This window comes from Mastigoproctus giganteus, chromosome 1 (assembly GCF_048544385.1).
Source record: "Mastigoproctus giganteus isolate SK-2022 chromosome 1, ASM4854438v1, whole genome shotgun sequence".
Lineage (NCBI taxonomy): Eukaryota > Metazoa > Arthropoda > Arachnida > Uropygi > Thelyphonidae > Mastigoproctus > Mastigoproctus giganteus.
The window spans coordinates 181,506,102-181,530,947 of NC_143575.1; the positions used below are offsets into that span (position 1 = coordinate 181,506,102).

General features: G+C 37.5%; 1 pseudogene; it reads right to left on the bottom strand.

Annotated features, from left to right (window-relative positions):
- Window positions 1-14,365: 14,365 nt before the first annotated feature.
- On the bottom strand, window positions 14,366-15,675 carry LOC150091342 (dnaJ homolog subfamily B member 4 pseudogene; annotated as a pseudogene).
- Between the last annotated feature and the right edge of the window lie 9,171 nt (window positions 15,676-24,846).

Sequence of the window (24,846 nt, forward strand, 5' to 3'; positions counted from 1 at the left end):
TTATTTCTGACCAGTCGTTAGCTATTTCGCCCTCTTCAGCTCCACTCTCATTTGCTCATTGCCCATCCTATTGTCTTGACCTCCATCTTTGTAGTGAGGACTTCCAGCATCTAGAAACTTCTAGACCCTTCGCCGGAACTTCCGGGTGTCTAGAAATTTCCAGAATCTTCCTCGGAACATTAGCGTCCACTACCCTCTTTCGTCGCGCTTCACCGTCCATTAATCGCCCCATGAAATTTTTAAGAGCCTACTCTAATTCTCGGATTCCTCCTCTATTGCATTCTAACCTTTTTCTTGAGCAGGGGAGTTTAGCCGATCTATTGTTTCTTAGGGTGCTTACAAGTAGAACGCAGGTGACCGCTTACTTGGAAACAGCAGCCTAAATGAACAATGTAAGTCAATGGGAGTGCATACAATAAGAGCGTGTGGACAGCGGCATCGCTTCTTGTTTTAATCCCCCAGCTTACCTCAACAATTTAAGCTTACTGGTCTCAGGGAAGTACAGATGTCACTCAACTGGGTACGTGTTGTTCACACCTCTGATATTAATCTGGCCTTCAGGCAATTTTTAGAACTGCTGTTGCTGTAGAAAAAACTTGTAATCCAAAAGTTTTAAACATGGATACTGAAATTTTGATTTCAGACTGACTTTTATGGATTTATGTTAAACGTGCAATATGAGATAAAAGTGTCAAACTGCATTAAATACCATGGAGAAATGCTGACAAAAAACAAAATAAAAAATATATATATAAAATAATAAAAAAATATACCATTATATTTTTTTATTTTCTCAAAGTAACAACAGTTCTTTCTTTTCTTCTTATATTTATTTGTAAAGTGCTAATAAATACCGTATGTAGAAATAGTCGGTCAGTCAGTGTTTTTATTATTCGAAATGGAAACAGCGTTTCTCTATTCGTTCTAAATATTTAGAAACTTCCAATTCGTTACATAAATTATGATATTCAAAATTTTGCCTACTGTAATGTACAGACATTGGGTATGCCCATCAGTTCCTTATTGTTTTCAATCTTGAAAAAAAAAAAATAAATAAATAATCGTTATGACAACGAAGAAATAGTTTTGGAATATCTAAATTGAACTTTTCATTACTTCAGTTTCTAGATTTATACTTATTGTTTCTAAAAACATCACATTAAATTTTATTATCATTGAAAACAATAAGAAACTTTTTTTAAAAACGTTTCTTATTGTTTTGCTTTGTACAACAAATTGCAGCCTGCACGGTGCGTAAAATATGCATTATATTTTAAATGAAGACAGTAACTGATAACACCCATCGGTTCATATTTCCTCCCTTCTAATTAATCTCGGTTTTCCTTCTGCAGTTAACATTAAATGAAAATTAATCAATATGAAAAATGTATGTTGTATGATTTTCATTACTAAGCTATACCTAAAAATCACTGATAATCATCCAAATTTAATCCGTTAATGGAAATGTGATTCATCCCCCTGTCCATCAAGTCACGCGAGACAGTGGGGTCCGCAAAAACGTATCGGAATTGGTTAGTGCTGGTTGTGCTGATCCACCTGCTTGCTTAAATGAATTTTTATTTAAGCTCGCTGGTTGTCGACGCCACACATTCATTGCAACATGGATATTGAAGCTCTTATTTCCAAAGTTTATCTTCGACGACCAGTATGGGATAAAACTGAAAAAATACATTCGAACAGGAATGCTGTGCAGAAATGTTGGAAGGAAATATGCTGTTTCTTGTATAAACTACTCTGACTGTTCGGTCGTCCCGGAGTATAAACAGAAAATTTATTTATTTATGTATATATATATGTGTGTGTGTGTGTGTGTGTGTGTGTGTATTTATATATATAAATAACGATAACGTATAAATCCAGTAAAATATCTTTAATACTTTGATATACATATATATATGAAATCTATTTTATATTAAATATATATGGTATGAGGTACAGAAGTATATAACCTGGTTAATATTTGTATTACGCTGGTTTTTTTTTTTTTTTTTTGGTTTTTTTTTATAAATATTTTGTGTGGACTGTATAATCGAAAATCGATGATATTAGATTATATGACCAAATTATGAATTTTAAGGAATTTTTCAGAGAAAAAGATGATAATTGGGCAAGAAAATAAATATACATTTCATTTCAATTTATATATATATATACTTATAATTGAATAATGTTTGAAATAATTAGAAACTGAATCTTACATAAAAAAGGGTAAAACATACATCAGAGGCAGCAAAAAGCATTTTCCTCTACATGACGCTTGAGATATAAACTTAAATGAGAATAATGATAAAAAATGGCATGGCAAGACAGAAGAGCGAAAATTGTGAAATTATACATAATGATCAAACCAACAGGGAGGGAAGAGAATAAAATTATTCATTTTTCGATTTGTAGCTATGCTACCTCCTCTCATCTTTCCAGTTTTTTTTTTTTTTTTTTTTCATTCTCTTCAACTGTTATTAATACATAACGCGTATTTATGTGTAGTAATTTCTGAACACTTCGCAACTTTAGCGTTTTTTTTTTCCTTCGATAAATTTTTAATTCTTCCCCTGCAGCAACATTATTCCCTTCCTCTTTCAATTATTTCAGCGCTCATTCCAACGAATATTTAATCGAATGTCCTGCAATGGGCATTAGTAAACAACCCACTCCCTCTCTTTTCCCCTAATTATTTATCTTTTGATAAGTTTTCACCTGAAAATTACGGGACACCCACTGAATTGCAGGAAGAGATAATCGAAAATTTTACGGTAGCGGTTTTACCTGAGAGCTAAAGGGATTAACGTTCCGCAATACAGTAGCGCCCGTAAAACCTACCCCAGTGAGAAATTGCACTGGTCACTGCTTTCTATGTGTTCATACCCAGTGAGAAGCTTTAGCTGCGTATCGCTGCTGGTTCAAAGTAAGCGGTCACCTGCGTTCTACGTGTAAGCACCCTTATGGACGAAGTGCCGTTTTCGCTCTGTTTACTCTAAACACGAACTGCTCCGGGCTGGTACTCCTATTGTAGTTTAGATTCGAACAGTCCACCCCCTGCTGCTACTCCTAATCCGAACTCCACTAAACCGAATACGGTGTGAGCCCAAGTAAATTTTCCGAAGGCCATCTGTTAAAATATTCATATTTTTCCAATATTAATAGCGAATCTCTGTTGAACACAGTTGTAAGGATAGATTCTTATTACCCTACCATCCTCTCTTAATTTTATTTTCTCACTGGATTGTTCTTATTATTTGTCTCGGACGGTATTATTCCTGTATTTAGTCTGCGATGAGGATCTATTAATTAATGAAACTTACTTCTCAAGTTTTTATACAATAAATTTATTTCGTAAGATATTGTATCTTACAAAAAATCAGTATTTGTTAATATTAATTATTTTAATATTTGTTGCTGTAAATGTTTCAATGCTTAATTAAAAAAAATCTTAAAATACTTTGTAGTACGTTGTTTTTCATTATAATAAACATAGGTCATTTCAAAAAAAAAATAAATAAATAATAATAAATAACAAAGACTGTGTTTTCATACGCTCTGATTCCAAACTTTTAGGGGGAGACTGTATATGATCATTGTTATATCACCCCCACCCCGTTACAAAAAATGTCTGGATCCTCCAGTGGTCATGTAGAGCTTTGTTTCTAAACGGAATAATTTTATCTGCGCCTGTGATTGAAGCGATAGCTGAAAGAAATCAGGACACTCAGTGCTTCAGCCATAATATCAGACAGGATAGCCTATGGTGTATATATATGAAAAAAATAATGATAATAAATAATAACTGCTGTATTTATATTTGTCTAATTTCGATTAAATTTGGGAGAGCCGGAGAAATTGCATTAAGCCTTGAAAATAGCATTTTCTTGTCTGTTTTTAAAGAGTGATATACTTTTCAGTGACTGTTCTTTTCTTTCTTTTTTTATTAATCAAAAATATAACGGTTTAGTGACGAGTCTTATTCTTTTAACTTTCTTTTTATTTGCATGAGCTATCTGTTACGTTGACAGGAATAATTTTTGATAATTTAACTCAGTGTTTTTCAGCTATTACATTTAGCCATATTTAGAGACATTTAGTTGTCTTAATGGAGAACTCGGAATGGGCAAGAAATTGGTGAAACACGGAATCTGTATGAATCATTCATTCACTTTTAGTTAAAAAGAAAAAAGAAAAAAAAAAAAAAAAAAACTTTGTCTTTATGGCTAGAAGTTTATTCAAATTAATATTTCAAGAGAATTTGTTTTCTTTTTATTTTAAAATGTATATCTAAATATGGATTTTTTTTGTGGAACATCGGCTGAAAGTCGATGCTGTAGATTGATTATTTAAAAAAAAAATAAATAAAAGAGGCTCATTTAAGAATTTTCTTAACTCGAATTCTTTTTCACATCACAACAGTTGTTGAAACTGATACTCATTTTACTGGGAGCGACGCAAAATTTAAGTAGAATATTCTAACCGCCCTTATTTTATGGCAGTCCTCTTATAGCATTTTCTTCAAGTATTTTGTTCAGAAACAGGCTCACAGTAAGATTAGCCCATGTGAAATATTCTCTACACATGGACAGTCCTTCCCTGAAATATTCGCTATTCTCTACACATGGACAGTCCTTCCCAAATTTGCAGTTGTTGTTTGATTTATTGGTTCAGTGGCTACTAAGGCCATAATGCACCTTTTGAAGTTTGCAGTGGTTACTCAGCCTATGCTTGCAAATATTAAAGATTAGATGAGGTGATAAGTACTATAAAATAAAGCAGAAGAGAATTTGCAAAGGTTCTCTTCTAGTAGCACACCGCAAGCCGGAGCAATATGGCCTTAGTTGCTAATGCTCAAAAAAACCAAAACAACAACAATAACAACACCGCAAGCAAAGGTGAACATGTCTTCCCTGCCCACTCCCTCACATGTCGAGATGGCGAAAGAGCTAGGTAAGGTTAAATCGTATCCACCCGCCCTCAATCGCTACCCAATCAGGCTTCCTTGTGAGGAGTGAACAACCTAGACAGGGGCATGAAATGGAATAATGTGTACAGGCGACCGTCTCAGACGAAACTGCTGTTGGGACTACACTTAGCCATATGTAGAGGAGGCAATGAGTTGTATTAGCAGCATGGAACGGTCTTGCTTCAGCTGACAAAACGATTCTGGAAGGACTTAACCAGTCTATCTGAAATTTTTCGTATATCCTGTCAAACAGCTTTTATGGTTTGATTTCGCGTTCAAAATATAACACGAGTATAGTATGTACTGTACATAAAAAAAAAGTAAATAAACCTGTCGTTCACTCTGTTAATATTAGCTAAATAAAAATCATATATATTTGGTATAATACAGAGATAAAACAATCCATCTTTGCTCAAATCCCTTCAGGCATATGTTTGAAGAAGTATGTGCAAACGTTCGAAAAAAAAAAAATACTGTTCAAATAAACAGCATTACTTTTTTTTTTTTTTTTTATGGAAACCCCAAACACGAGAGGTATTAGAACCTATAGTACTTAGTACCGTGCTTGGGTTGGAGGTGAAGAAGACGAAAGAAGATATTTGTTGACATTAAACTTGAACTTCTGTAGACTGTAATTTTCAGGATTTACGTATGAAGGAAGGTTGTTCCGGAAAAGGCAGTTGAATGAATAAACGAGGAAGATGAAAAATTGGTTCTGTGAGTTTTAAGCTGGACAGTAAATAGATGTTGGCTGGTGGCAGCACGTGTTCGGACTGTTTTGAAAGAGAGAGTATCTGTAGAAAGTATCTGTAGAAAAGGCATGCAGCAGAAAAAGTACTTCTATGGGACAGCGAGTGGAGAGACTCTGTTAGAGATGAGTCATTAATTAACATGACTGCCTTCTTCTGAATGGAATCTAGAAGCCTGAGAGAGGCTTCTAGATTCCATTCACCGCCCCAAATGTGGAAACAATGTTCCATGGTAGGACGGATTTTCGATTGGTTCAGAGTGAACAGCTGTTTGGAAGAAAAGTAACCCCAAGAGCGAAAGAGAAAACCAAGTTTTTTAGATACAGAGGAAGCAATATATGTAATGTGCTTGTGTCAAGAGAGATTAGAAGTCAGGGTAATCCCCAAAAGAGATATATCATCTTGCCTAGAAATCGGAGTGTCACCAAAGGTAAGTATAGGAGCAGAAGGATACTTTTTGCGAGATATAAGACAGGACTGAATTTTAGAAGGATTGAAATCAACTAAGTTGTCTTTGCCCCACTTGAGAATTACCTGGAAATCGGCATTTAAGGAATTCGTAGTGGATATTCGAGAAGTTGAAGCTGATAGAGCAAGGCGAGGTTTCTCAAACCGGAAAGTACAATGCAATGTACTATCATCGGCTAAACTATGGATAGGATTTCCGGTCAAATCATTAATATACAAGTGGAAAAGAGTGGGGGAAAGAACTGAACCTTGGGGGACACAAGCATTAGTGGAGAAGTTAGATGACAGAGAGCCATCTGCCATCACCCTTGGTGAGTGATCAGAGAGAAAACTGGATAACCAATTACAAAAAGAAGTTGGCACAATAAGATGGAAGCTTGTTTAGAAGACCTTTATGCCAAACACGATCGAAAGCCTTTGAGATGTCAAGAGCAACTGCTTCTGTTTCAACGAACTTTTCCATTGAATTTGTCCATAAATGGGTAACATAAGCCAGAATATCGCCAGTGGATCAACACTGACGGAAACCATACTGGCGATCGCTGATCAGATGGAAGGTTTCTAGATAGTTTAAGAGTTGTCGTTTAATTGATTTTAATTGAAAGAGTAGAAGTAATTGCAATGGGACGACAATTGGATGGGAGGGATTTGTCACCCTTTTTAGGAACTGGCTGGATATGAGCAAATTTATTCCGAAAAACACCTTCGGAATAAGAAAGTGAAAAAAAAAAAAAATGGCAAAGAACAGGAGTAAGTTCAGGAGCACAGGTTTTGGGAAGAAGAGGAGAAATACCATCAAGACCTGGAGATTTCTAAGCATCAAGATTTGTCAAAATCCTTCTGACATCCTTTTGACGGAAGACAGGAGGCATTAAATGGATCGTGTTGGGAACGTTGGGAGATGTTTCACCAAGATCATTAATACATGAGTTGGGAAAAAAATGAGATGCTAGCAGATCAGCTTTATTCTTGGCTGAAGTGACAATAGAACCATCTAGTTTTGACAGAGGTGGGAGCAGAGATGGGCAAAAGTTGCGGCCAATAGCTTTGGCAAGAGACCAGAATGCTCGGCTACCATTAGGGCAAGAAGCTAGTTTTCTACTGTTAGCCTGTTCAAACTCTAGTTTGGATTGATTAATAACTGCTTTACAATTGTTGCGAGCTTTGGTGTAGGCAGATAATGAAACTGAAGAATTAGAAACAAGCCAATTACGATATGCAACATTCTTCTCCAGAACGGCCTTATCACATTTATTGGAAAACCAAGGTTTAGATAAAGGACGAGATTTTAACGTGAAGTGTGGAATAAAGGATTCCCTTCTTACAAGAATAATTTCACTGACACGATCTGAGCAAACGTTGACATAAGAAGTTTTGAAACAGCAACCCGACCAAGGAAAAGAAATCTCGCAGGTCATCCCAGTTTGCATTTTGTAATGCCAAACAACACGAGATTGGGAATAGCCATGAGATAAAGGCTCCATTGGAGAACAGACAATCACAAAGTTATGATCTGAGGTGCCTAAAGGACCACTCACTTCGACCGTGTACTTAGAAGTGTTGTTTGTAAGAAAACGATCAAGCGTGTTGGCTGTATGGTTAGGATTGTCCGGTATTCTGCTAGGTAAATGAACAATCTGTGCGAGGTCATTATTAATTGCAAAAGCCTCAGCATCTTAACCAGCTGGGTCTGTGTGACAAGAGAACGTAAGCCAGCTGGAGGTATGAACGTTAAAATCGCCAGGGAAAATAACCTTACTGTTAGGAAAGTTGGCGTGGAGAAATTCAAGTTGCAAAGAGTTCCAAATGATTAGTGGAGTTGGGAGAACGGTAGAGACAACAGATGAATTTGACAGAATGAGGTAGAGAGATTTTAAGCCAGAGAAGATCGAAAAGAAGAGATTCCAAATTACCAAGTCTCTGACAGGGAATAACACGGAACGGACATGCAGAAGTACCACCTTTGAGGCGAAAGGAATCATACAGCGAAAATTTGGGCAACTGAGGTCAGCAGTGGTTGAATTAACCGATAACTGAGATTCTGTCAGAAAAAGTACATGGGGTTTGGCAGACTGCAAGGGGAAATGGACATCGTTGAGATTAGAACTGAGACCACGTATATTTTTGAAATGAACTGGGAAGTGTTTGGGAGGTTTTGATCTTTTCGCAGATAAGCTTCCTCTATTAGTTTGACAATTCATGATGTATTCCATGGTAAGAAAAAGTGGGGGGGGAGACATGTTGTAGGAAGTAATGAAATATTTGGATATGGCGTACACATGGTAAGAATATAACCAGATCCTTGATATAACTTGACCTCGACAATGCCGCACGCATACGCACTACACGGACTCTCTCCAGTCACTACCTGGTAGAGTAGAGGTAGCAAGATTATACACTAGCCGATCCGGACACCTCCTAGAGAGTTACCAATAGGTTCGGTCCGGTGTACTAACTAGTGGCAGGCCTGCGAACACCGTTTTAGAGCTGTATCCTCGAAATGTAAGGAAGTTTGGATCTCGCCATGGCATTCATCATAACCTCAAAAGACAACAGTTATACTGCATGATGGAAGAGATGGGAAAGGGTTGACCAGAACTTAGCTGTGGAGACTAAACATGGGTTCCACCACCTCTAGCCTCCAATAAGCAAAGTGGTGGTATTGCACCGGTTGATCAGTGTCATCTACCACCTAGTATTGCCTGGTAACACAGAGGGGCAGCATTCCTCCGTGTGGTGTGGGCGCCACACTTCGACCCCTGCTTACGTTGGTTCACACCTGGGTGGTCACCCGCAGTGTGCTTGCGCATGGGGGTTATACCGAGGATTACTACAGTACCACCGTCGTGAAGGTGCAAGCAGAGTATTTGGCTGTCAGAAACCATCCCGACTTCCGAAATTGGATCCACTTGACTTGAGTGTTACCCGAATATCAGTTCCATTAGTGTTTTAGACTCCCAGGTAGCAAGCACAGCTTGTCTGGCATATCTGAGAGAATGTCTGCGACAACCTCAAGGACCAATACTATCGCAGTTTTCTCGAAAAGCTCTTTGTATACGCATTTTATGCAGGAACAACATTCACGCAAATTAATTTTAAACCGATCCAATCAATTCTGAGGAGAGAGAATTTCAATACCCAGCTGTGTATGTATACATATAATGGTTATAAAAAAAAAAAGGGTAAATTGCAACCATGTTTTTAAACGTAATGTATAAATGCAAATTTTAATTATGAAACCCGCACGAAATTTAATTTTCTGATGACATGATAAATACTAATATGATATTTTAAGTACTGTACCGAAACGAACTTAAACTTGTATCGTAACCTTCTTGTATTGTACCCTCTTATAAAGTGCACAGTACAAACAGTAAGATTCTTTCTGATCTGATGAGGCAAAGAACTCAGGTCGATTAGATTTTCTTTCTCTGTAGAATGCAACATGGACTTCTGGAAGATTCTTAGAAGAGTAGTGAATGATTATTGGCATGATAGTCGCAAGCTATGGTTGCTTGTACTCTGAACTTATCATAAATGGTAAATTAAAAGTTATGGTAACAACAACAACATCCCAGGATGACTGTTGTCTGTATCTTGTTGGAAGATTCTAACAGCTAGATGCAATTAGGAGATTAGAGCTATCAGCAACTCTAGAAACGATAGTTTCAAGGCAAACTGTATAGAGACGGCTTCCTTGTTTTCTCTTTCTTTCATCCCATTTCCACAGGAGTGCCTGTCTGATGGTGCATTCAACACCATTTCTGGAGCCAAGACCAATGGGCTCTTTTCATATGAGTAAAGATTGTCTTGAAACTAGTTCTCTACGCGTTTTCATTTGAAGAGAATATGGAAACATCAGGCATCAATTTCCACATCCTTGAGAGAGGTGATGCAGGCCGTGAGTTTTTTCATGGATGACAGTGCTCTTCCACATAAGGCTCAGCTGGTCGACAGATTCCGTCCAAGTTTTGATGTTCTTCAGATGATGTGGCCAGTCATATTTCTAGATCTGAATCTAATTGAGCACGCCTGGTATGCTTTAGCGAGAAAAATGACACACTGACCTCCTTCCAGTATCTTTCAAGTGCTAAAATCCTCTTGTAGAGGATTGGGATTTATTACCACAGGTATTTATTATCAGCCTGGAAAATAGCATGAGAACCCATTGTAGGACTATGGCTGTCAGGGATAACCAGTACTTCCTATTGAATGCTTAATTATGCAAGGCTGGCCCCTTGATTTTGAATTGGTTGTGATTATGATTCATGAAAATAGAGGCATAGTTCTTTTCAGACTAATATAACTGAGTCTTTATAATTAATACTTTTCCACAGAATTCCATCATGTATATATTTTTTATGAAATCTCAGATTTTATAGTTGAAACAACTTATGGACAGCTCCATATATATATGTATATACTGAATTTGTAGGCATCTTCTTAAATAAATTTTTCATTTATACTCCGGAACAGCCCTTTTAGACTAATCCTAGTCTAAAAGTACTTTCTAATCATATATCAAAATCTCTTATTCTATTATCCATCTCATTTTATGACAAAACTTGGACAATATTTGATGACGTTCAGTCTATTTATTTCCTATAATTGGTTGATGGAGTATGTTAAGAACCCACAGCTGCGGGCATCAGTGTATTCAGTCAGTCAGTTTGCTGGACGAAAACCCCCAAGTAAATTTCTACTGTTGTGATCATGATTCGAACCCAGGATTTTCCCACATGGTGTGGAAGAACAGTGATCATAACTACTGTGAGAGCCTGATAACACAGAACCACTTCTTTCTTCATAAACTGAACAGAGCACATTTTGTCTTTATTTTAATAACTTACGAGAAAATAAGCGAGTTTCCTGTGGTAAACTCCAAGTGTGAGACATTTTTTATTGACGTTAATATTGCGCTTCCAGCACAACTACACAGATCAGGGGAGTTCCAGCTATTAATTTTAGCATGAATATTATAATTAAATCGTATTTCGCGGTCACGTGATTGAATCACTAAATACAGTAACGCTATTGTACTCTATATAATGTAACTTCTCCCAACCTGCATGGCCATCCAGGAGTATGAAGAGGAAATTTCGCCAAGGTAAACTGAAACGCGTGTACTACTCCGCTTGAACGCGGATCATTCGGCTACGTTAAGCCGCTGTAAGAAAAAGTGCTGATTTCGAAAGCATAAGAATTTAATTTGAATTCTCAAAAGTCTGTAATAAAGATATTCCTGTTTAGGGACCAAATAATATTTTTTAACCCCAGGAGCTCATATCTGGTGCGTATGGACTTGGCACACCCAGGGTCCTCAGCTGTATATCATCATATCATCATTCTTCTCTTTCTTGGTGATTCCCTTTTTACTTCTGACTCTTGTTTTCGCTCTCTCTCTCTCTCTCTCTCTCTCTCTCTCTCTCTCTCTCAGAGTAATACAGAATTTTTTTTTTGGTTGGTGCAGCATAATCCTCAGGCTTTTTTGCACCATATAGCTAATAATAATAATAATCATCATCAAAAGGCGCCTCCGTAGTCAGGTGGGCAGAAGCAGCAGTGCGTAGCACGCGCTTCTTGATTTAGACTGGGGTTCGAGCCCGTTACCACCAAATACGGAGGATGCGGAAGATCAGGGAATGGCCACCGCATATCTCCAGCCCGGATAAAGGGTGAGGGTTGGCGTCAGGAACGGCATCCGGCCGTAAAAATTTCATGCCAAAACACTAAAAACGCTGACCTCATATATATATATAAAAAAAAAAGTGGGAAAAAAGCGAGGACAAAAAAAAAATAAATAATAATTATCATCAAAAATGGGAAATATAAGCTGTTTGTAAAGAAGAATTATAACTTTGTCACTCTTGAAAATCGAAGAACGGTTGATTAAGCCAAGAAGTTTGGAAGTCAGAGGTATTACGTGATCCGTATAAAGAACGCCACCACACATTTTTTAAAATATTGATAAGAATATTGCAATCACTAACCTGAACGTTAAACAATTTATTTAAAAACAGAATATGATGATAGGTCGAGCAAGTAGTCGTCGTGTACTACTACGTTTAGAATCTGATGAATGATCGGCTGAAGGTTAAATTACGTTATACCCTGGCTTTTAGCCGTGAAGGGTATTGTGTACGGCATGTGCGTTTTGTATGCAATAAAGAGTTCTTCTTCTTCCACTTCTTTTTTCTTCCTTTCCATCCCCCCTTTTCCCCTTTATTTCGTCTGCCAGGTTCGATGCGCGTAGTGTTGCATATCTGGCACTAGCGTAGCTACCCTTTTTCGGGCCCGGCGGCAAAGAACATGTTTGGGCCCCTACTTAATTAACGAAAATTGCAAAAACAGGAGATAGTTTTCTGGTGTAGCTTCTGGGCTACACCAGAAAGCAGTTCCTACAGTCCAAGTTGAAAGAGAGATTCCTACGCCTCGAAAGTTTCTTGTATGTTTATTCTATCGTTTATTGGCTGTTTCGTGTTTTTTATATTCTTATCGCCTTTTATTGCCATACAGCGCATTTTTATTTCTTTTTATATCTTTTATGCTGGACATGGTTTTGTTTCTTTTACAGTTATTTTAATGCCTATGCATTTTATTTTTAAATAAATTGTTTAACGTTTAGGTCAGTGGTGAAATATTCTTATCAGTGAGTAAACACTTTCGCGCCCTCGTGGTTAGTATATTTTGTAGTCGCCATCCTCCCCACACTGGGTGGAAAAAAACCTGGGTTCGAGTCCCGTCGATGACGAGAGGAATTTTTATGGGCTTTTTTTTCACAACGTGGCTGAGTTAGTCGGTCGTAGGCGAGCGTAGCATGGTTTTTTCTCCCGGAAACCCAAGTTTTTCGTCCAGCAAACAGAAAATCGACCTCAGAACACGCATTTACAGACAATATATACGGAGCAATATGGCCTTAGTCGCTAATGCTCCTAAACCCAATAACAACAACACGTTTGCGCCCGAGGTGTCTTCTATTATACTTTCTTAAATATAATTTGAACACTAAATTATAATAGAAATTTAAGTAAAGGGGTAAATGTTTACTTTTTTTAATTTCGTTACCGTAAAGTGTAGTTCCACTTAACATGAGTAACCGCTGCGATTCATGCCCTTATAATTTTATTCCAAAGTACTTGATTGAGTGGTACTGTAGCCTAGTGGTCAGTAGCGAGAGTGCAGCAGTACATGCTCTTCGAGTAGACCAGAGTTCAAACCCTTGACTGCTAAATACGGTCGATCTACCAACCCGCACTAGACCAGCGTGGCAGATTGTGGTCCATTTCCCTCAATATGAATTGTTGAGGATGATTCCCATCCTGTAGTCGATTGATAATTGCTGCAGTTTACTTTTTTTTTTTTTTTCTTTTTCATGTGTCAACGGAAAGGCACGAGGTTGACGAATCGTAAGGTGTGACCCACTTCGTCAGCTAGTGTTCAGAAGAGCTTCCACCAATTTTAAAAAATCAGTATTATTATTATTAATAGCCATATGGTGCAAGGAAGTCTGAGGCATATGCTGCACCAGCCAAAAAAAATTCCCGAGTTATCGAGAGAGAGAGAGAGAGAGAGAGAGAGAGAGAGAGAGAGAGAGAGAATCAGAAGTAGAAAGGAATCGCCAAGAAAGAGAAGAATGATGATATCCAACTCAGGACCCTGGGTGTACCAAACCCATACTCACCAGATGTGAGCCCCTGGGGGGTTAGATAATGTTGAAAATTAGCATTTTCATATTACAAGTCGTGCAGATACATGATAAGAAGGTATAACATAAAAAAATTCGAGTCCTAAATTAATATGAATTTTTTTTATTATTATTTATTTGTGCTACAAATAAACCTGCCAATTTTGTACGCAAACCCTGACGAAGTGTCATATACATCTGGTTTGTGTTGACTTAATGGTTCAATTCAACCTTCAGAAGTATCTTATGCTAACAATTTACTATCTTGATCATGTCACGCTGCAGCCACTTTGCCAAATAATAACAAATTTTATCTTGATGTTTACATATTTAAAAAGAAGAGAACTAATGCCTTGTTTTAAACAAAAAATTTATTTAAGAAAATAAATATTACACATTGTTTACATATATACAAGTCCTATACATATGGAGCTCAAAAAAAAAAAAAAATCTCGAAATTATGTACAAAACACACCGTAAAGTCTTTGGCAATAACATATATACAAAGTTCACTTTTTTCCTCACCAGGACAGGAAGCTACCGATCCCATTTGGTCCCCAATTCTGCAGAGTCACATAATTCATCTCACTAGCACTAAAAGCAGGAGTTCAGAGGCCCATTTCTTTATTGTAGACAAGAAGAAATCGGTCTTACGGCAGACAGTCCCGAAGAATTTCTTTTGTTGTTTCCGTAAGAACCTCTGGAAACAATATATCAAATGTCACAAGCAGATCTCCTCTTTTTGTTGGTTCTTTAGGATAAGGCAGTCCTAGACCTTGGATACGATGCACACTATTGGGTTTCACAATACTGTTTATATTCAGCGTCTTCTTACCACCCGTTAAGGTCGGAATTTGTAACCGCATCCCACATAAAGCCTGACTAAGTGTTATTTTAGATGTATACTTGATGTCGGCACCTTCCCTTTTGAATAAAGGGTGGGGCTTATCCCTGATCACAAATGCAATGTCTGCTGGAACTGTATTCGGCCTTTGGTCTCCTTCCTTCGGGAAAGTGATTTTTGTTCCCGCTTTCCATCCGGGTTTAATAACAATATCAAGAATCTTCTCTTCTTTTCTCGTGCTTTGTCCGTCAGGGTTCAACACCTGCTTGCTGATTTTCATTTTCTTAACGCAGCCAACGAGGATATCTTCTAGGGAAACATGAATTTCACGTTCAATCGCTGGATCCTGTTTCCGTTTTCTCGATGACATGTTCGGACTACCGTTAGTAAAGATCCTGGAATAGAAAGGGTTAGAGTTTCCGCCGAAATGTGAACCAAAAGGATCGCCATCGATATCCATATCATCGTCTGCGTAAAAACCGTTCGAGTGGTTGTTTGGATCGTTTCGGTTGGACTGGAAGAAAAATTTAAACGGATCATCCGTTCCGAAGAATTGTGCAAATGTAGCCCTCGGATCTCCATGGAAAGTATATGTAAACTGCGTTCCTCCACTGCTATTACCTCCCGGGACGCCGCCTTTTAATCCTTCTTCTCCATACTGGTCGTACACCTCTCTTTTCTTTTTGTCACTGAGGATTTCGTAGGCCTCTGCAATTTCTTTAAATTTCTGTTCGGCTTCTGGCGACTTGTTTTTATCCGGATGGAATTTCAAGGCTAACTTCCTGTACGCTTTTTTAATTTCATCTTCTGTAGAACCTCGGGGCAAACCCAATATCTTATAATAATCTTTTGCCATTTTAATATCAAGAGAAAACACAAGCCAAGTGAACCGTGTAACTACTGAAAAAATTACTTCTTGCTATACCGTACTCACGATTAATTCAAGTAACACCATATGCTACTACAGTACTGTGAACTGACTTAAAGATGTTGTTCCTGTAGTAGCACTCGCCTTATGAACTGGAATAACAAGTCTCGGTTGCATTTATATACCTACTGGTAATCGTTTCGAGAATGTTCTTGTACAATCGCGAGGCACGTTTCTGTTGCTATGGTAACAGCCTTACGTCGACCGTTCAATGACGTCTTGTGCTGCCATCTAGCACGCTCTGGAAAGCTCTCGAAATTCTACGACCAGGAAGTAAACGAATAGACCGTGAACTTCGTTCGACGTTCAAGGCCATGTTGAATAGTATTCAAATATGCCTCGTGCTGTTTGAATGTAGTATAATAACTGTTTAGAATTTGTTTATTATTATTATTATTATCCATATGATGCAAGGAAGCCTGAGGCTCTTTTTGCACCAGCCAAAAAAAATAAATAAATAATAAATAAATAAAAATTCTGAGTTACCCTGAGAGAGAGTCAGAATCACCAAGAAACAGAAGAATGATGATATCCAGCTCAGAACCCCGGGTGTGCCAAGGCCATACTCACCAGATGTGTGCTCCTGAGTTTTAAACATTTCTCGATTTGGGTCGGCATACCACAATGCCGCCGCAGTTGATAAGTTCGGTTTTAAAAATTAACCCCAAAAAAAATCTCCCGTTTTTTGGAAGTTAAGCAACAATGTTAAAATTTCTGTCTCCTCGCACACAGAGGACTTTTTTTTTTTTTTTTTTTCGCACGACCATTTAGTCGTAGGGATGAAATCTATTACATGATATGGTTATATGGTGGTGCGCTCATATATTCGACAGACTTGCGACTGGACAAAAGTGTTGCAACCGGTCCTAAATTCCCGACGACTAAACAGTCTTCTAATGCAGGTGCGCCCACATACAACAGAACTATCGTTGAATTCAGCCCCCATTCTCTTCACTTTCTTCATTCCCTCTCAAATGGCTGTGAACACAGCTCCCACTATCTGCTTCCAGTTTTCATTATCATCAGAGTGCTGTGCTGCTAAAACTTCAAAAATGTGCATGTAATGGTCGGTTTAAGAATATGTAATAATTCATCAAAGCAGGCAATGCTCATTCTGAAGTACGAATAGAACTTGGGAGGATAATCTCGCAACTCATTATATATTGCATAGAATTTTCTTTTGATGGGCCTCTCGCTGTAAATTGGATGAACTCATCATTCTCTTTTTCTTCCTCATTCGTATAATTAATTAAGCGCTAACAATTACAACTTCATCGAAATCCATATCCTATCTGGGCAGCTAGAAAAGTCGGTGGTGTGCGGAGGTGGAGCAACAAAACTGTTTTGTCGTACTGCAGTTGTTGGCAACATTAACGAGACAACAAAAAGTTCTCTGTATGCGAGAAGCTTAAGGGCTTGTTCGAGCACTAGTAATTAATCGTAGTGTCTAAATTGGGAACCAATGAAAACTGGTGTATAATAAATAAAGTTTACTTGTACTGGATAAACTTTAGACCTAAAATATATATTTATTCTTCTTATTATTACTTTTGAGAAATATTGGCGTTCCTGTTAATATTTTCCAGTTCGAGCACTAATTTTAAGTAATTACTGATCGCAAGTATACGAAAGCTGTGTTTAATTTTTATACGTAATTTTAATTGTGTGCATGCAGAAATTTAATTTGTCTAGTTCTCACCAGCAGACAACGTTTGCTGGCCAATATGAAGTACTCATGTATAATGCATATATTTCCATATAATTCAAATAAATATGTTCATTTAATAAAGTTAGTTAATGATTTTACAATGTATAAGGTAGTAAAGGTTAACAGATATATAAAAAGAATTCTGTACCAGGTACATAATGTGTCCTGCTGCTAGCATATTTAATGTGTTTTACATTTAAGAGTCATCGGCAGGCGTTAAAAACGTTTTAATTTTCAGATATTAATAAAATTCATGGATAATAATATAACAATGTTTTTATTTTATTAATAATAATTACATATCGGTTACTGAAAGTATTGGTCTGTGATGACTAAAGTAGGATATATAATTTTTACATTGAAGAGTTCACGACTAAATACACCATCTATAGTTGTTCCATTACATGTAGTATTTATCGAAAGATCTGATGACATGTCCAAGCTGAAGAATGTTTTCATAAATATGCAGAACTCTTTTCCACCCTTTGAATGTAATTTTTTTATTTACAATTAAACTCTATCTGAAAACACCAGGTGACTTGAAACCAGATACGTTTTCGAATGAACGCATTTCCTAGTTTCCCAAAGTTTTTTTTTTTATGTCTTAAAACCTTAATATTTCTGTTTCTAAATTCCTTAGCTTTCTAACGATATGCTATAAATCCACATTATCCCGTTTATTACGTGAGCAAATTTCTTTGATCACATGTTCATATTTTCCACTATCCTGGAAAGAAAAAACTACTACAATTTTCAGAGGTTTGAAAGTTTTTTCCCTCTAGTATGTAGAAATAAGATGAAGTGCAAAATGTCATTAAATTTTGGTCCAGTACAAGATAAATTAAACTGGAATAAATTTTCGTAACGCTTTTCGCATGATGGTTTTTCGTTACAAAATTTTTGGAATAACGCCAGCAAAAATGTTTTTAACGTAAAAAAAAAAAATAATAATAATAAATAAACATATCCCAAATATCCACAAAAGACTTACTGTAACAGGATATAGTTTATTAGAAACCGCATCCTGCTGCAAGTTCATTGCGTCCCTTTAATTGCGTCTCTGTTGCCACAGAGGGCAACAATATGATTATCCTATAGTTCGTCTTATATGTTAACCTTAAAGCACAACAGATCGTCTAAAATTTTGCACGGATATAATATCCTAAACTTTAATTAAAGGCAAGGGCTTAGACTTAGATACTGTAGTGTGTCAAGATAAAATTATAATGGTACATTATAATATTGATATATATTTATTGACTTATATATTTTTACACAAATATGCATTATTGCTCATCTTTTAAAACCAAACCATTTGTTTATTTTCTTCATCAGACGAAAACATCGTGAAATTCGTGAGGAATTATGTTTTCGGGTATACTTCTCGAGTTTCGGAAAGTAAACTTTTGAGACTGTCAAAAAGGAGCGGAGATCGGTTACACGTCGCAAAAAACAGAAGCTTATACGCCGAAATATATGGTAGCTGTATCTATGTGCTTCTGATCTACAGTGTTATGGCTAGGCGTAGATTGGCTACATGGACACCCGAGTTTAAAATTACACTACTATACATTGTATTATCTGACAACGATAAGAAGAGCCCTATTATAATTCTGCAACCATGGAAACGGAATAGATCATTTCAGTTTTTTTGGATAAATGGCAAGGCAAGTCTTCAGCAAGGATACCACAAACACCGAATTATCTGAATTATCGCGCTTTGGCGTTATCCCTATTTACATTATCATGGCATTAACTGAAGGCTATTTTTACATTTTAAAATCAGTAAATTAAATAATACACTCTAATAGGCAAATTGAACAATAAAGATTAATAAAAAAGGGGGTTTTAGTCAGTTATAAACTTACAAGGTCAACATTTATAATTCAAAACATGGTAACAGAAACTAAACACATGTATTTTATTAACAAATAGCAAAAAATGGAAGTATTTTCTATCAAAAATATTTAAGCATGTTAAGTTGAAATACTGCCCGGTTTCTCTTAGACTTCTAAGTCCGCCGTCAGAGTTACTCCAAAAAGGCTGATATAATTTTTTACATTTTCTAATGAACCAAATGATACTTATTAACATCGAGCTGAAAGTTATAACAGTTTTAAAAAAAAGTAAATTGCAGTAGACTTTCGAAATAACGGCACCTTCGGGGATTCAAGGTGCCGTTATTTCGATTTTTCCGTTATCTAGAAAGTTTTATTTTTAAATGTATTTAATGCAGAAATAATGAGGCCAAATAAGAAATAGAGAGATTAAGAATGCGATTTAAAAAACATAAAATCATAAAAAACATAAACATGTTGATATTCCGATGTTATATTCTGCCGTACACTTCTGCTTACACCTCGTTCTATTTTCTTTGTTATATCAAGTTTAGTCTGCGCTGTAGCACAGTGGTATCGTCACCGTTCGCCCCATACCAAGTGGAAAAGGCTAGGGTTTGAATCCCGTCGATGACGCGAAGAACTTTTATAGGCTTTTTTTCACTCCGTGGCTGAGTTAGTGGGTCTCAGGCGTAGATATCAAGGTTTTTTACCCAGAAACCGCGGTTTTTCGTCTAGCAAAACAGGCAAATCGAGCAGAGAACACGCAATTTATAGATCCAATACACACGAATTAACATTCCGGGTGACCCTAATGTAATACAATTTGGATATAACAATATAGTTTGGATTATATGAAGTTTATCACTAAGCTTTAATGTTGTTCTTGTCTGTATGAGGTTTATTAACTTTAGGAACCATGGTGAGGGGTTTTTAATTTAAAATAAATGTAAAACAGCGGTATAATCCGTGATATCAGTACCGAATTCACTTTGAAAATGGGTTATGTAAAGAAATATAGTAATCACGTGACGCCGTTTTTTTCAGCACTGCAAGACATCTGCGCTGTATGTATACATCCGATCTCAATGTGCCGTTATTTCGACAGTCTGCTGTATCAAGGAATTTAAGTACCGTTTTCAATATATAAATTGTATAATTGGTTAATACAATGTTAAAAATTTTGCACTATGTCTAAAATGTAAAAATTTAATAAATAGAAATAAAAATGCCGAGTGGGTAAAGTACCTGCCCGGCAACCCAAAGGGCGCGGGTTCGATTCCCGCCTCGGGCTTGGATCAAAGTACTGCAAAAACCTTGGGCGGTGCAATATGGCCACAGAAGCCGATGCGCCAACAACTACCAAATCAAAAAAAAAAAAAAAAAGAAATAAAAATCAAATTAAATAATAGCATCACTTTCACTCGTAGAATAATTTAAAAAACTGTCCTCATTTGAAGTTTCTTCATTTTCACTGAGCTCTATAATAAACTCATCTGCCACTTCTTCAACAGTCCATCTGTATCCCAATACTTTTTAAAGTTTTTGTAGTATTTTCCCCATTCGTTTTGTCCTATCTCCTTGAACGCCTTGCTTAACAAAAGTTGAAGGTTGTACTACCCAAGTTTGCAGACTCATTTCTCTGTTAATGTACCTTTTTTTACTAAAGACCAAACATATTTAATAACGTTCAAATCACAGTGGTGGAATACGTATGATAATATCATGGCCTGCATCAGTGATCATCTTGTCTGCTTTGTAAATATTTGTTTGTTGGTACATGCTGTTTTATCGGATCAAAAAGTTCAGACTTCTTTTTTGGGGTTCTTGATCCTTTCTTTTTTTTTTTTTCCTCGAGCCAAGCGGTCATATCCTTTTTAGTTGAATATTTCGTGGGAACTGGATCGGCCTTTTTGGTGTGGTAAGGTGCACTGTTTATACATATGAGGAAGAATATTGGGAAGCAATTTTACTAACACCCATTTTTCAAAATTTTGATAGTTTATTTGCCAATGGTAATCACCTGCAGTTGTTTCAGCTTTGTGCACAAGGTCAGCATTGGGAATAAAACCAGATAATGTACCAGCATTCATCACTAAGTCGTTTTTTTCGAATTTACATCCATTTCAATTCCAAGAGTAGTGCTGCTCTGCCAAATATTTGGAAAGTAAAATTACTTTCAATCCATGTTTCATCTAAGTACATAATTTGTTTTGTCTTGTCTGTATTTCTTCAGTGTGCGCAAATATTTATTTCTCCATGCAACAATATCTGGCCTTTCAATTAAAACTGTTCGCTTGTTGGCGCACTTTCGCTAACGATAATTCATGGAATGCAATATTTTTCTCAAAAGTTTTCAATGTAAAATCTATTTTTCTTTCAAAACAGGCAACAATTTGCAAATTTTTGGCACTTTCTTTTGTTTTGTATAAAATTCATTTATCACATCGCTAATAATTCATCTATCGAAGTCTATATTTCCTTTCAGATGTTCAGCTTTATTACGGTATTTTCCGAGTGTTGATAACACACTACTGGTACTACATTCAAGTTCACCTGCCTGATTTTATTCTCATCAGAGTGGAAAGAGAAACCCCCGTTGCTGCCAAAGCAAGTTTTATAGCTTGGCAGATTGGTCGTTGAAGAGCATTGGTGGAAACAACAACCCAGCATTTCGAGCACACATAAAACCCGAACAAAAATGAACCCTTGGGAGCAGAATGATTGTAGTGTTCTTCGCACGGTGGTCGGACACAACACTTTACAGCTTACTGGTAGGAGAGAAGCTAGCTCAACAAGCAGCAGAATATGGTTGGTTCTGATTTGTGTATACACTTGTATAATCTATTCATAATGAAGTGGGAGGATGGGGGGGAGCGGTTAAAGCATATTATTATTAGTAAGAGTAGTGGAAAATGATGCAAGAAAGCAAGCTTATACTGCATCGGCAAAAAAAAAAAAGTTAAAATTAGGCGAAATAAGTGGTAGAAATAGCACTCCATTGTCCTGTGAGTTACTCTAAGACAGGGGTCACCAAACTTTTTTCACGACGGGCCAGATAACCGAGAGATTGACGAGCGCGGGCGGTATAATCATTTTGTTCAATATGTACAATTCAGTAAATACAACAAAAAATGAAGACAACGAATATATTTATTTACCAATACACAAAATATGCAAAAATAAAGAATATATAGAAAAATAAAGATAACAAATATATTTATTTATCAAAAACTTATCAAGGAAGGCGACATTAGGAATAAGATAAGCAAAAAAGATTAATGTGATTTATGGAACTGGCGTTTAGCTTTTAAAATATCATCAATGTTTGCTTTTGAATTGCTACACCCAACCAAGAGAATGGTCTTGAATTGCATTTAAATGTTCATCACTCAGCCTTGTTCATTGAAAGCTGTCATTGAAACAGTAGTATTTCGTTGATTCACTATTTATTATATTTCCATATAAATAATTACAATATATTTTAGAATTTTGATCATTTGTAGCACAGTGCGGGGCGGGCCGTAGTTATCATGAGTTATAAGAAATTGAAATCCATAATTAAGAGATAGGCAAGAGATACAGCTACTGACAATAGTAATCAGACATACCAGGAGCGTAACTTCCCGTATTATAAGATGGAGTGCCGGTAAATCATTGCACAACAGAAAATAGGATAAAATGTTAATTCCTGGTAATATATACGATGAGCCAAAACATTATGACCAGCGAGTCGTTATGCAAATCGAAGAAACTGCAGGTGAACTACGGTGCGTGCGGGGACACGGTATAAAAAACACCTGATACTGAGCTCCGTTAATCAGTGTTACTCTTGTTCTTCAGATGGGAAAGGCAGCTGACTTAAGCAAGTTTGACAAAGGTCAAATTGTAATGACCAGACGACTGGGTCAAAGTATATCCGAAACGGCACGGCTGGTGGGATGCTCACGGTCAGCCGTGGTTAGTACCGACTGAAAGTGGTCCGAGGAGGGAAAACCCACGAAACGCCGGCGAGGTGTTGGACGACCACGGCTCATCGATGCTCGAGGTGAGCAAAGGCTCTCCCGGACAGTAAGTGGCAACAGAACGGCGACTGTGGCGCAACTCGCCAGTAATTGGAATACTGGTGACGGGAGAAATGTGTTACAACATACAGTACATAGAACCTGCTGAAGAGTGGGATGCGTAGCCGCAGGCCGCTCTGAGTGCCCATGCTAACCACGGTTCACCGGCGACAGCTCCTACAGTGGGCACGCGAGCATCGAAATTGGACTTTGAGTGATTGGAAGAAGGTCGTCTGGTCCGATGAATCACATTTCCTGTTGCCCATGTGGACGACCAGGTACGTGTACGTCGTTTACCTGGGGAAGTGGCGCCTGGATGCACTGTGGGATGAAAACAAGCTGGTGGCGGTGATGTTCTGCTGGGATTCCCTAGGTTCAGTCATCCATGTGCCGGGCACTCTGACGTCTACCGCCTACCTAAACATCATTGTTGATCAGGTACACCCTTTCATGGAAACGGTCATCCCCTCTGGCAGTGCGGTCTTTCAGCAGGATAATGTGCCATGCCACACCACCCGGATTGTTCGAGACTGGTTCGCGGAACATGAGGAAGACTTCCAGGTATTGCCCTGGCTTCCAAATTCCACAGACATCAATCCCATCGAGCATCTGTGGTTTGTGTTGGAACAGCACCTCCCATCTGCGGTGTCTCAACCACGGACCTTACAGGATCTGCTGGTTACATGTTGGTACCAGATACCACATGATACATTTAGAAATATTGTAGCGTCCATGCCTCACAGTATACGAGCTGTTTTGGCGGCACGTGGAGGACCAACATCATATTAGGTAGGTGGTCATAATTAGCATTAGCAAAGGCACATGATGTAAGAAAGCAAGCTTATATAACATCAGCCAAAAAAAAAAAAAAAAAAAACCCTTCTCATTTCACCCATCCACTAGCTCCAAATGTTTGTCTAGTTCTGCCTTAAATCTATTTAAACTATCAACTTCTACGACAAGAGATGGAAGTTTGTTCCAGCAATTTAACCCCAGGGACTCACATCTGGTGAGTATGGGCTTGGCACACCCAGAGTCCTGAGCTGGATATCATCTTTCTTGGTGATTCCCTTCTACTTCTCTCTCTCTCAGGGTAACTTGGAAATTTTTTTTTTAGCTGGTGCAGCATAAGCCTCAGGCTTTCTTGCACTATATGGCTAATAATAATGATAATACTCAACTACCCGCTGGCTAAAGGCAAACTTCTGCAGATCTACCCTACAACTGTCTTTCCTCAATTTGAATTTATGCCCTCTCAGGCGATTATTCTGAGCAAGAGGAAGAATCCCATCAGCATTGAGCATGCTCAAACCATTCAAGGCTTTATACACCTCAGTCAGATCACCTGGCAGGTGCCTAGTCTCCAGACACTGTAATTTGCAAAACTTAAGCCTTTCTTCGTAAGAGCAACCCTTTGTTCCATTCACTAATCTTGTTGCCCTTCTCTGTACTCGTTCCAACAGCTCTACATCCTTCTTAAAATGAGGCCTCCAGATCTGTATACAGTACTCAAGGTGTGGCCTGACCATTGCCTTATACAAGGGGATAATCATCTCCTTATCCCTGCTAGAAAAATTCCTGTACATCATTGACA